The sequence below is a fragment of the Sinocyclocheilus rhinocerous genome, unplaced genomic scaffold (genome assembly GCF_001515625.1).
Source record: "Sinocyclocheilus rhinocerous isolate Xijiao unplaced genomic scaffold, SAMN03320098_v1.1 scaffold344, whole genome shotgun sequence".
NCBI classification, from domain to species: domain Eukaryota; kingdom Metazoa; phylum Chordata; class Actinopteri; order Cypriniformes; family Cyprinidae; genus Sinocyclocheilus; species Sinocyclocheilus rhinocerous.
In genome coordinates, this window is record NW_015627959.1 from 767235 (window position 1) to 780788 (window position 13554).

The following is a 13554-nucleotide window of genomic DNA, read 5'->3' on the forward strand; positions in this document are numbered from 1 at the left end:
ATGCCATATGATTTACTCATTAAAACCTTTTTTTTTCTTTCATAGAAAATCATAGGACAAATCACTGTACCAAGCTGACTCATTTGGCCACGACATGCTCCAAAGAAAAATAAATAGTCTCTGAATGACTGCACCGATTTCTTAGCTCTTGGTCACCAGGTATTCGACCTGAATTCACTTGGACTGATGTGACTGATGGTCATGTGTTAGATTTCCATTATGCTTCCCTGTACAGAAAGGCTTTACAGATCCGCTGTGCTGTTCACTGGATATTAACATCAGTCTACAGTACTTCAGAACAGACCTAATGGACATATCGCTAGTCCTAAAGCCGTCTTCTCTGTACCTCTCTTTGTCTCTTTTTGTCTACCACATGCTGTCATGTACGTACCACAATAGCTCTGCTACAAAACCTAGTGAGTCTCGCTGCCTGCATAGTCTTGTGTGGAACAAAACCATGCTCTACAAAGGCGAACACTCTGTGTTGTGACTCGATTCACAATTGATTTCAATACAGGCGATGTGACGAGAATGACATGCTACTCTAGTAAGCATAAATATACATAGAACACACATTTTTAGTAAAAATAGTCAGTACATTTTTTTAAACATTTCTTCTTGATTCTTTTCAGTATTTAATTATATTTATAATATAGAAAAATAACATTTCACTTTCTTTGTCAACCATCTTGGATTATGTTTTTCAATGAGCTCGTTGTAATGCATTCTCTATGATGAACACGTGATGCTGTCTAAAATGAACATTCCTTTCTTTTGAAACAGCCTTGGGGTCGGAAACGTTCCTATGAAGAGGAAGCTCACCAGGTTTTTGGAACAGAGCTTATGTGTGTCTCTCTGAAGTGTTCTGAACTAATACAACTAGGGATGTAACGATTAACCACGAGCCGGTTGAAAATCGATTCAAATATGTGATGATTCAAATCGTTTGAGATGCCAAACAAATCGCGATTCAATTAGGGGTAGCAGTTTATATGAATGTATGTCTGAGGGGAACTTACTGTCTTTAGAAAAGTTTAGATGGTATTTTTTCTTTTCATCTTGCCTCTGTATAATGCATATTAAAGTTCATAAGTGCAGCGCTGCTTTGTTTACAGCGGAAACCAAGGAAACACTTTAAGCACCACCTGCTGGCAGAGAGTGAATTTGCGTCTCATTCAGCTCAGCTTTCATGCAGATATTTTTTATGTATAGTTTCACAAAACTGAAGTCAAATCATTCTGTTTTTGCTTCAAATTTCGTCCTAAACGAATTTAATCCTAATTTAGATTAAAAACTGTTCATGTTGCATGAATGCAGCATCTTTGTTTGGATCATGATTAAAATGCAGTGGTTGCCTCTAATTTTAAATGGAAAGAGCACAGACAAAGTCTTATTTTGTTTATATGAAGAGATTTTTTTATTTGTGTTACTTATTTGATTTGGGGCTTGTTTTAAAATTTAAATTTAGTTTTGTTATTTACATTTACATTAGCCTATAATTAAATTTTGTTATTTAGCAGACACTTTTATCCAAAGCGACTTTCAAACGAGGACAATAAAAGCAATAAAAAACCAACAAAAGAGCAATAATATGCAAGTGCTATATTAGTATATTATTATAGTGTTATATTTCAATTTCACAAAGAAACGTGCAGCATTTTGTCCAAGCAATAAAAAAATGACACATTTAATTTATAGTTTGTCTTAAATCTCATTTTGTAAAAAAAAAAAAAAAAATCGTGAATAAAATCGAATCGTGAAATCAAATTCGTGAATCGAATCGAATCGTGAGTTGAGCGAATCGTTACATCCCTAAATACAACCATTTAGTAAATTAAGGCAAATTTAATTTTCTTCCACTAGCTAGAGAAGCACATTTCTGTTAACATAAACACACAGACACTTTAGCGGCCTCAGCCAGGGATGTGATAGGACACAGCTGGGAGGTCAAGCTGACAGAAAGATGGAGCGGGTGTGTGCGACCTGACTAAATCCCCCCATACATCCAGTCCTAGACACACAAACACAGGGTAACCTGAACGTGCAGAGGCTACCGTCACCTATTCACTCAGTCTCACTTTACACGAGGCCTATTTGCAGCTAGAGGCAGGAAGAAACATTCTCACAACTACCGTGCATGTCACTGTACATCTCATCTGGATGTATAGAGGGTGTGAGAGTGATCGATAGGCCTGTGTCACTCCGGCACTACAGCATGTAGTGTGCACTGCAGCTGCGCCCCGCTCTGGTGATGCATCACAAACCCAGGGAATGTCTGAAATATCTCGAAGGTAAGCAATTTTAGTAGATACGCATATGAGAGACAACAAATACGCTGACGAAAGGGGGGGTGATGCGTGAGAGGGAAAGACAAACATAGAGAAAGCACGATAAATGACTGGCCACAGCGCATGATTTCTATCATGCACAAACTGGAAAATTGCTAAATGATTTAGCTGTGGCCCAACAAAACAACACAATCCACAGTTAACATTTGAACTCATATCAAGCCTTTCCATTAATTAAAAAAATTGCTTTGTATGAATACAACATGCAAAGTCATTGGCACACACACACACAAATGCACAAAAACAATTTAGCACAATGGACTGTAAACAGACTACTGAGTTGGGAGAAAGAGGGTTCCTCATTATAATAGAATAGGGAGGGAGTCTAATTCTTTATTAAAAGAGGCAAGAGAGAGAGAGAGAGAGAGCACTAAAATACAGAGAAATACAGCACTAGTACTAGTCTTGAAACTAGCCAATTACCAGCAGCCCATAACTGAGTACAGCATGATACATTTAGGCTACTGGCCTGGAGGAGTCCATCTATATGGGTGAATCTGACAAATTGTATTATTTTATGAAATATAATTAAATTAATTTGAATTAATATAAATAAAATACTGTATATATATATATATATATATATAATTTGTCCTTATAATATTGAATCCAAACACTATTTGAATCACTTTTTTATTATTATTAGCTTGTTGTTTATTTTATCTTAACTGTATATATATATATATATATATATAATTTGTCCTTATAATATTGAATCCAAACACTATTTGAATCACTTTTTTATTATTATTAGCTTGTTGTTTATTTTATCTTAATCATCATAAATTAAAATACTTTACCATTTATTTACACATTGTACAATAATGGAGATGACATTTTTGCATTATGCTAAGGCAAATTTAGGAGCAAATTTGCCAAATCATAATGAACACATTGTTACAAAAAATACAAATCTGGTCCTAAATAGTATTCATTTTCTTAAAGTACTAAATATAAATATATATTTTAGTAATTTTGTTTTCTTTTAAATTTGGACTGGATATATTATTGGCAGGTTTCGTGAGATTCGCCCATATGATGGTGCAAAAGCCATATCGAATGTCAATTGATATTAAACCATACTCAGTCTGTGGACAACATGAAACAGATGCTTGGGTTAAACAGCTCAACACTGTCTCTTTTGTATGACATTTTATGTAAACCAGAACTTGGGACAATGATGACTATAAATGTGTTTTCCTTCCTATTTATTAAGCTGAATGCCACAAGATACACATAGCTAATTTGGTCTGTGTGTTAGCCAAATTAGTACATTCCCCTAGTACACACACAGACAGTATATACAAAGATGACACAAATCTAGAGTCATAACTCAAAGGCAGAGCATTGCCCTAAATCGCACACATACACAATCACACACACGCAGACGCATACACACTTGCACATGCATTTGTGAACACAGCCTGCCTTTAGATCCTAAGTATGTAATAAATGAATGAACGAACGAACGAATGAATGAATGAATGAATGAATGAATGAATGAATGATGCATTTATTTATTGAATGAATGAATGAATGAATGAATGAATGAATGAATGAATGATCAACCACCACCAGCGTAAATGCTTTAAATATAGCATTTAAAGTACACTACCAATTATGCAATTACACACAATTGAGAATATCTCACTGGTTTTAAAGGTAAGAAAGACAAGAAAATGTGACAAGACAAATACACACCACTGGGGGCCGTTGCTTGTTGTTGGAACGGGGAAGCACACATCACACATTACTTATAAATACCAAAACATTTAGTATGCTCTCTCTCTCTCTCTCTTTATCTTTTTATTTGATCCTAAAAGCTGCTTCTCGAACCACTACTAAACAGTGAAATTACTTGAAAATAACTGGCCAACTCAGAACTGTATTTTTACTATATTTACAGTAGAAATGGCAATATGTAAGAAACAATTATGAAAGACAAAATACATTTTTTTAATTTCAAGAATCATCACTCAAATATATGTCCATTTCACTTTTTGGCCATCCACTGCAAAGTCAGTGAGAACTCATCCATTTATAATATTCCAGGCAGAACAAAAATACAGCGATTGAAAGCCTAATGTCAAATAAAAATCATATATAAGACTCCCAGTGAAGCAGAGAGTCCATACGTGACCCAAAATGTTGTGTTTAGAGTCTTTTGTCCAATCAACATCGATCAATGATACAGCTATCTGCCACAGACTCCAAGTGAAGCACTGAATCCTATGCACTGATTCACATAGATTAAAGCCGATCACGAACAGCATGACAGAGCTGTGTTATATAAATGCAAACACTAAGAGCAAATGAGGTGAGACACAAATCACAAGCTATTTGCAATTCTTTGAAGTGCGCAGATACTTAAAACCCATTTCCCACACAATGACTAACACAGTATCCAGAAATAATGAGTCTGTGCGAGTGTGATTTTCCAGTGTGTGTATACAGTGATCAATATGTTCATTTTTGTGAGGTGATTTAGCATTCTGTTCAGTGAGTGCGTAGAAAATTTAGACTGGCATTCGGTTCACTAGGGAACATGCTCCTTAAAGGCTTATCTGTATTAACAAAATAAACTGTGAAACATGTATGCAAGCTGGAAGAATGCAGACTAAGAGGGAGAACTAGATGCCTGTCCATTACTTGGGGTGGAGGGCAAGTTCAGTCACTCCGTCAACTAAGCATAATGGAAAACATGCCTTTTGCCTGACACGCCTTAGTCATGTCCAAAAACATGGCAGGGGGACTGGAAAAACAAAATGTTGGAAACTCGTGTAAAAGCAACTAGTATGAATGAACAATGTCAAAGAACCCCGCATCCACTAACACAGAGCCACACACAGCAAATACAGTCTGCGAGAGAAGACACCTGGCTCGCCGTTCACACCTAAATATAAAACGTGAAGACTCAATCCACTTTGAGGACACAATTCTCGACAAAATATCCAGCGTATGCCTCCGCGCAAGTGAAAATCACTTGCTTGACATGCTAAGGGTCATTATAGCCCAGACACATGTGGGTGGACAAATGTCAACAGCACAGGAGGCTGTGGTGGAGCACAGGGAGGACTCATTAAACTCAACAAATCCACACATTCAGAGCGCTGCACCTTCAAGTCTGGACCTCGCTGCCAACACGACCAGGCTGCTTCCATCATGGAAGGATGAGAGAGCCGAATGTAGTGCTAATCACTACAGGGTATCTGCAGGTATTGTGTTAAAGGACCAGAGCAAATCTTCAAAAAGATATGGATGTTTCATTTGCATTTTTGAGGTGCTGGAGATGTGAAATCAATGACTGGATATTTTATATCCATTTGTTTATGGTGCCCAAAACACACACATACACAAACCCACCCATCGACATTTAAAATATGCTTTGAAATAAAGCGAGAGAAAATCAGAAGCTTTAATAGAGATAAAACAGGAACAATTTCACAAAGCAACGCCCCAAGGAACATGAAAATCACCACATATCAAATAGTTAGAATCAAAGCCAATGATGTTGTTGCTTTAATTTGGCAAAGCCCGCAGCTAGGACCAGATCCAGTGAAGATGAAAACTACACATGTGAGAAAACAAACACTTTAGTTGGTGGCCATTTATTTGCAGTCTTTTATTACTGCTGGGCATCTTTGGTTATCGGCAGGCAGGCGGAAAAAAAAATTGGATCTTGCATTTTGCGCCAATGTTCGCTGGTGGAAACAGTGGAATGTTTTAGATCTGTCTGAGCTGTACTGTTGAGCACATGTCTCCGGGGTCTGATCGGCTTTATGGCAGTGAGATTAGCCGTTAGTTTAATTGTGAAATAACGGTGAGTGCCAGGCCAATAAACGGTGCTCTCTGGTCAATACAAGCATTCTAGTAACAGTTATAAAAAGTTGAGTTCAGTCGGTGAAAGCAGTGATGGGCGCTGATATTGATTGGCTTGCCTCATGGTTTTTGTGAGTGACAGCCAGCTCTATGGCTGTTGATTAACACCATGTAAGATGCTCAGAGTACTTTGTCACAAGATATTCTTTTTCTTTCACACCCTCTATGTCTCTTCTCTTCTTTTCTTTTGGAGTAAAAATGATGCTGATCGATCAGTACGGTGCTTTTAAAAAAAGTTCCAAAGACGTGGGTATTGGCGCAGAAAAACAGCCTTTGAATGAAAAATGGTGTGCGTCGGAAAGTGGGGGCCCAGAGTTCTGGCCCTGAGTGCTGGGAAAAGTGCACAAACACATAAGAAAAACAAAGTCCATGGCTCTGGGAAGGAACCCTAACTGCTACGGATATAAAGCATTATCCTTGAAGATATACAGTCTTCTAGCTCTAAGGATTTTTAGGCTTTTATTCACTGCCAGTGAACTTTTGTTCTCTCTCTCTCAGATTCCAAGATAGAAATCACTATCATAAAATAATCACAGTCCTGTTGATTGTAAACACACATCCCTTAGTAAGCGTTAGTTGGCGGTTGATGGTGAGTTCTGTGCTAAATAGACCTGTCACCACCGTGGCTCTCCTGTGAACTTCATGCGGAAAGACTTCCAGATGATGGCGGCATGAACAGAGAAACGTTCCTCTCTCCCCACTTAGAGAATTCTCAGTCAGGACGGCCGATAAATCAATGAGGACAATGTTTTCTTTGGGCTAATTGTTTGAACAGTGTAAGGTCATTTGCTGGTAACGCTGAAGTGTCCTGTTAGGCTGGGCGCCGGGCCGTAATTGACAACATGTCGGATGGAAACAGGAAATAATCGGATCCCTCTTTGCAAACTGACTCCGCTGACTACGTCGAACTGTGTGTACATAGGCCTGCGTGTGTGTGTGCATAAGGGGGGAAATGTTAGCAATGGTTAGCATACATTCTCTCGAATGCTGAAGGGTAACCAGGTGCAGTCTGTCTCCGGAGGCAACGGGATTAACACAGTCCTCTAGTGCTCATTTAATGAAGTCATCACACTCTAGAGGCCTCTGCTCTACAGGGAGAGAGCAAGGGAAGTCTGTAAGGATTCCATCGCAGCGGTAACACACTTTCGATTGTTTCAAAGCGCGTACTTCCTGAGCATTTACTATTAAGAAACATTAAGGAAACACATAGTGTTTCAGAAGTGCACAGACATACAGTGCTTATGAACCTGTTCAATGAAGTCTTCAAGGAGAAATGTTTGAATACTGCATGAAGACAAATCCCAGTTAGCACAGTTATCCATTGATTTACTGTTGAGAAAATGAAGAGACATTTCATGTTAAGTGGCATTTACAAAATAAAAAATATATTCCTAAAGTTTGCTTTTAAGTCATTAAATGGATTATGGATAATCTACCAAAGATAAAGATAAAATGCTTTTTTTAGTTCAATAATAAACAAGAAAATCCCTAGAAACATCTTTAATAAATAAATGAATTGTTCTAGAATACAGTTCATAATGCCAAACCACTAATTATACACAATTATTAACAAAAGGGATTTGAGATTTAATTTGGAAAAGTGACATGAGACTAAGACTTGACTTGATCATTCAGTTATCCTCACTCTTAGGCATTGGTTCTTGGAGATGCTGAGGACTGGAATTCTCTAAGAAATGTCAATGTCTGGTTCAGCCACTCAGCCATTTTTGCCTGTGGGTACATGGCACTTATCCGTAACTGTGAGACCCTTTACAAATCTGAGGCCTGAAGCACAAGGCTGTTTACTGCCTGTTGAGTAAGATAGCTTTTATGGACACCTTACTTTTATCTCTCAATTTTGCATGCGTGCATGTCTATGTATTAAACACAAACCTGTTGAGAGTTTATGAAAGGCACATCCATTTGATGCATAGCGAAAAAATTCTCTTCACTGCGTGATCCACTTGAAACTCACTATCAGACTGCTGCACAACAATAGAATGACAGACATGTGCAGGACAAAGCAGTGGGAACTGTCATATCTATGAGTGGGAACAGTGCCCCTCAGAGTGAAAAATGCTACTCACAGTTAGCAACTCATTTTCAAACTGGCATTTAACACCAAACAGCCACTCTTGATTAGTGAGTAGATGATTCCATTTAAGTTTATCCAAACAGCTCTTTGGCACCGACACGGAGTTAATGGCATATTGACACACAGCAATTAGTAAACACGACACTCTACATCCTTCAAAGTACTTTTAAAAATCTGCACATTCAAAGTAGTAATAACAATAATAATGGTGCTGAGTGCATGAAGGGGTCTTGTATTTGCTAACAAATGCTGTTCTCCACCCTGACTAGGATAAATGTCATCGTGAAGGAGGACCCCTGTTGTACGCAGACTGTGCTAAACCTGAGTTAAGAAAATACACTTGACTCTGTCTGCAGAGACAGACCGTCATAGTGTCTCTGGGCCTGTGGTGTTTAATTGCTCTCCTGACAAGCAAACAATAGCCAAGGTGCAAATCCTCTAATTATAAACATATGCATTGTGTCAGTCACTCTAATCGTCCTGTTGTTGGTTTATTGAGTATTAAGATAATCCCAATGACAGCACTAACGGCCTTTGCCCAACGAACATTCAAATCCTTTTCAATACTGTATCTGTGCTTGTAGGCTGTCAATGTATTTAAGTCTGTATGCATGTTATTAGCTGATCAGAGGACAGGAGTTTATTAGGGTGATTACCTTTATTTAAAATAAACCTTGAAATTATTAGAGGAACTGTCTAATGCAAAGAATCATGTTTAAACTTTGGTTTGCGGATTTGAACAAATCTCTAACCCTAAGTATGAAACTTTGACATGAACAACACTTTGAACTGTGTGGTTTTTGCAGAACATGTTGTAGTACATTTAAATTTTCGCCTGGAGGACAAGAAAAAAAAATTGCCTGGCGGACAAATAAAAATATTGAGGCGCAAGAATATCATCAATATATTTGAAGCCTAATTCTAAATTTCCGCCATAGGGAAAATGTCTTGACTATAGTAAGAATTTGACACTGAAGAATGGAGTAATGGCTGCTGAAAATCAGCTTTGTCCTCACAGAAATAAATAGCATTTTAAAATATATGAAATAATTTCACAATATTTCAGTTTTTACTGTATTTTACATAATATAAATGCAGTCTTGGTGAGCATAAGATTAGAGAGATTAGTAAGAATAAGAGAGCCATTATATGTTTGCATATATTTGCATATCCAACAACAGTAGCATTACAGTGTGACCTTTTGTATGCTTGTATCAAAGGGCAAGATCGTGTGTTTGGGTGTTTGTATACAAGGCTCATGTTGCTCCAAGCCAAAACTGCCACAATGTAGCTAACTGCCAACTAAAGTCAAACATAACAATAGGGAGCTTTTCTCAGAAGTTCTCTCTTTCGTTCTCTCTCTCTCACACACATACAGTATCTCCCAGTCCACATCAAACCACTCAAACTCAATTAAACCTGCTCTCCATTGTGCAAACTGTAAATAAGATAAACAGTGAATGCATATTCTTGTTGCAGGCAGGCAGCATGTTGTCTGGACCATTAAGCAGACAGACCAAGATCTTATCAGAGCCTGTGCATCCACAGAGGAGTGTGTCATAAAAATGAGAAACTCTCTCAGATAATGAATCTGTCAGGTCACAGGCAGTCAAATATTGTAGCACAATGGTGTCTCGTTGCCATGCATGTTTAATTAAGCTTTAATTTCCCATGGAGAAGCCATTACGTCGAAATGAGGGGCCATTGAGACTGATGTAACTCCAATATGGCCACCAGGATGAAGCAAGCGTGACTGATGCTCCAAAATAGGAACTTGACCCCAGAGCAGGAGGTTGAGTCTCAACACCTCAGTGTCATGCAGAATTAAACCACATCGCGCTTTAAACAGGATGACCCATAGGAGACAGTAAATAATGCAGTACAGTAGAGCAAAACGCTGTTTTCATTTACTGTGCTGTCAGTGATGTGGGTGGCTCACGGGCATTTGCAAAGGTTTTATGTAGATGAGAAGGGTGGACTAGACTCGGACCAAACTACAACTATTTTTGGGACCATTTTGGGTGTTCTTGTTCGCACACACAGGCAAATCTCCTCTCGTAGAGAGAGCGAGTGCTCTTTTGTGGGGCAGGGTGGTGTTGGTAAAGGGCTCTCTTCACTCTGAAGTTGATTATGATAATGGCTGATGATTGCAACGATGTAAACCATTTTCTAATTGCTCATCAGCGCACGGTGTTCTAGGTTGATTTGAAATGGCTGCACATCCGAGACAGTCCCACTCGTGATGACAAGAAACTTTGGCAAATTTAACTCCCTTTCCACCTATGAATTATTTTCACAGGACAGTAACAATCAATAAGTTTGAAGCTTGAAGGGTACAATTATTCTCTGAAGAATGTCCCGTGACTGCCGCCCAGTGTGTCCTGTTTGATTTCTGCTCTTTGGAAGACTAAATTGAATCATCAGAACAAAGTGCTTGACTCAAACTACTGCACAATATGGCACTGAGAAGAAACAGATTCTTCATTAGGAGACGGAACAACCAAATGGCTGATCTAGGGTTTGCTGTACTGACCAGTACGCTAATCTCACAATCATTCCTAATCGGAGTCAGTCTAAAGTAGAATCAGCCCTAGAGGGCTGTTTTTACGGGATAACAAGAAGCGTAATGCCATCATCACTTACAGCTAATGCCACTGATAGAACGCATTTGGCCGTAGCCTTCTGGTTCTGGAAACGAAGCTATAAATGTCCAGTTGATTTTTACATCTGTGCCTGTACAGTTAAACACCAAGATTATTGTGCATTGGCTAAACCACCTCTTAAACCACAAGTTACATCCAAAACCACTCTGTGCTGAGCAACCTCAAAAACCAGTTGCTCTCGGACACATTTTAATACAGCCTACTGGATAAATGGGACAACACTTCTGGGGTGTCACAAAATAGATTTCACTAGGTTAGTGCCAGAAAGTTGTAGAACCATAGACTGACAGCGGCATACATGTATTCTTAGCAGTATTTACTTAAGCTTAGAATGACCCGTTTAACACTTTTTAAGACCTCTAAATCTCAGACGGATAAATCCTCTAGCGCTTGGAAGAAAGAGCGCTGACACATGTGGAAGGGCTGGGATGGGTCGCTTTCAGCTAGGTCTCAGATACTCCCTCACGGATACAGAAAACCAGAATCGTGTGGGAGTATATTGTAAGCATGTGTTTGAAGTACAGCAGAACATTGTAGATGACTGTTAAACTCCTGGCTGTAAACTGAAGAAAATGTAAGCAGACACAGACAGGGGAAATGCTGCATGATTCTCTTGCTCTTTGAATCACAATGCCTGTTATGTCTCAATCTTTTCAACTAGAAGTTGCTCACCTAAAAAAAACTTGTCATTATTTACTAATCTTCAAGTTGTGCAAAACACTTATGACTTTTATTCTTCTGTTCTGTAAAAAAAAAATTTTTTTACTATTCTGAACAATTTTTATGCAGCTCTTTTCCATACAATGAGAGTTCACAGTGATCACAGTTGTTGGCTTAAAAGTGTGGAATAAAATAAAAATAAATATATAAATGTACATACTCTAGCTCAAACAACTTGTGCTCTATGGTCTTTTGAAGCCAAACAATAGCTGTGTGAACAGACTAAAACAGACCACTGATAATCTTTTTTTTTATTTTATATTTTCTAAATCTACCATTCTACAACTGTACATAGCCACTTATAAATTCTGTTACCATTTTTTACTATTGAAAAAGTTCCTACCTTTTGAGAAGTGGTGGATCCAGGTGAATGACAAGCATACAGGGAAGTTGGAGTCAAACAAATATGCAGCCTAACCAGCGGGGGTAAAAAAAAAATAAAATAAATAAAAAATATTAAGAAAGAAAGGTAAACATTTTGATGTTCCACCAATGGTAAGAAAGGTTTAGGTAAGAACTCACCAAACCAGCCATAACAAACTGTAGGCCTTCAGAATATTCTAATTATCAAGTTCTATTAATTCCTACATTAACTGGTGAATTAATAAAAAACAAAACAAAACAAACAAACAAAAAAAAATATATATATAATTATTTTGAATGTTATTTATATCTATTTGATCTATGTTCTTTACACCAATCAAAAAATCTGTTCACAATTCCGATGGGAGGAGTTATAACTGGAGGGGAAGAATACCAATGAATAATGGCTTAAAGTGTGGTCTTTTCTCACAAAAACTTAGCACAAGGCTTGAGAAGAAATGATGCACAAGTTACATGGACTACTTTTATGATAATTTTCTAGTGTCTTTTTTGGTCATTTCTGGGGCTGGACAAACATGATCATAGTGTGTTATGTGGTAAATATCCCATATAACATACTTTTTTTTTTTTTTTTTTAGGATGAACAACTTTAAATGTTATAATTTGTTTGCCGTAAGTTGCTGCCTTTGAGGTGATTTCTCATGTAATGGTGATTGTTCATGGAGATAAGCAGCAATGCAACAGAGATATGGAGGATTCCTACAGTTTGGCAGAGCTTCAGGACATCTGGGCCAAAAGCTTAAAAAGATTTGTCAGAGCAAGACGCCGATATGCTGTTAAAACAGCTAAAAACACAAGTGCATGCATGCAGAAACAAGCACACACAAACAGGTAAGACATGGATTGTGTGAATAGCAACACCAGCCTTCAGACGGTGTAAAGGATACTTGGGCTTTACTGAAGTGTGAAGTGTCTACTTTGACAAGTAGCACTTGACAGTCATCTCAATGCCAACAGCATATCCATATAAAATAGAATGACTCTGAGCTGCATTCTGCTATCCACTAAGAAGAACAAAAGATCATTTCACTGTAACTAAATAAAAACTATAGAAATACATACATAAAAAATAAGAAACATAATATCTATCATGTTACTGTATGAAAATAACCATGTATAATATGTGTGTCAATATTATCAATTAATGGAAATGTGCAAAGATAAAGCAATTGTGACGAGTCGGCTGCCTCCCCCTAATTATCAGCATCACCCCGTCCCTTAATCGCCGCCCTTCGCCAGGCTCCCGACAGGAGTGGGTGCGTGAGAGAGGAGGGGCGCGGAAATAGCCAGGGCTGGTGGCGTGTGATGGGGCACACCTGAACGGAATGGAGCCTAATCACCGCCGCTGTGTTAAATGCCGAGCACGCCACTCCTCATGAGACCGGTCTCTTCCCCGTGCATGCACGCTGGTGTCCTCGTGGGTCCAGGAAGGGTGCGTAGAGGGACTCCCGTGCCGCCAGAGTCG

The 13554-nt window shown here is 38.3% G+C and overlaps 1 protein-coding gene across 9 annotated transcripts in view; it reads right to left on the bottom strand.

Annotated features, from left to right (window-relative positions):
• Window positions 1–13554, bottom strand: part of LOC107737101 (teneurin-3) — a 318045-nt gene that overhangs the window by 245531 nt on the left and 58960 nt on the right. Inside the window, exon 1 of one of the 9 annotated variants that reach the window (XM_016548518.1) lies at window positions 12049–12117. The exons of the other annotated variants lie outside the window; for them this stretch is intronic. The gene's annotated coding sequence lies outside the window, so the exon portion shown is untranslated. Of the gene's footprint in view, window positions 1–12048; window positions 12118–13554 lie in introns of those variants that run through there. 9 annotated transcript variants of the gene reach the window in all.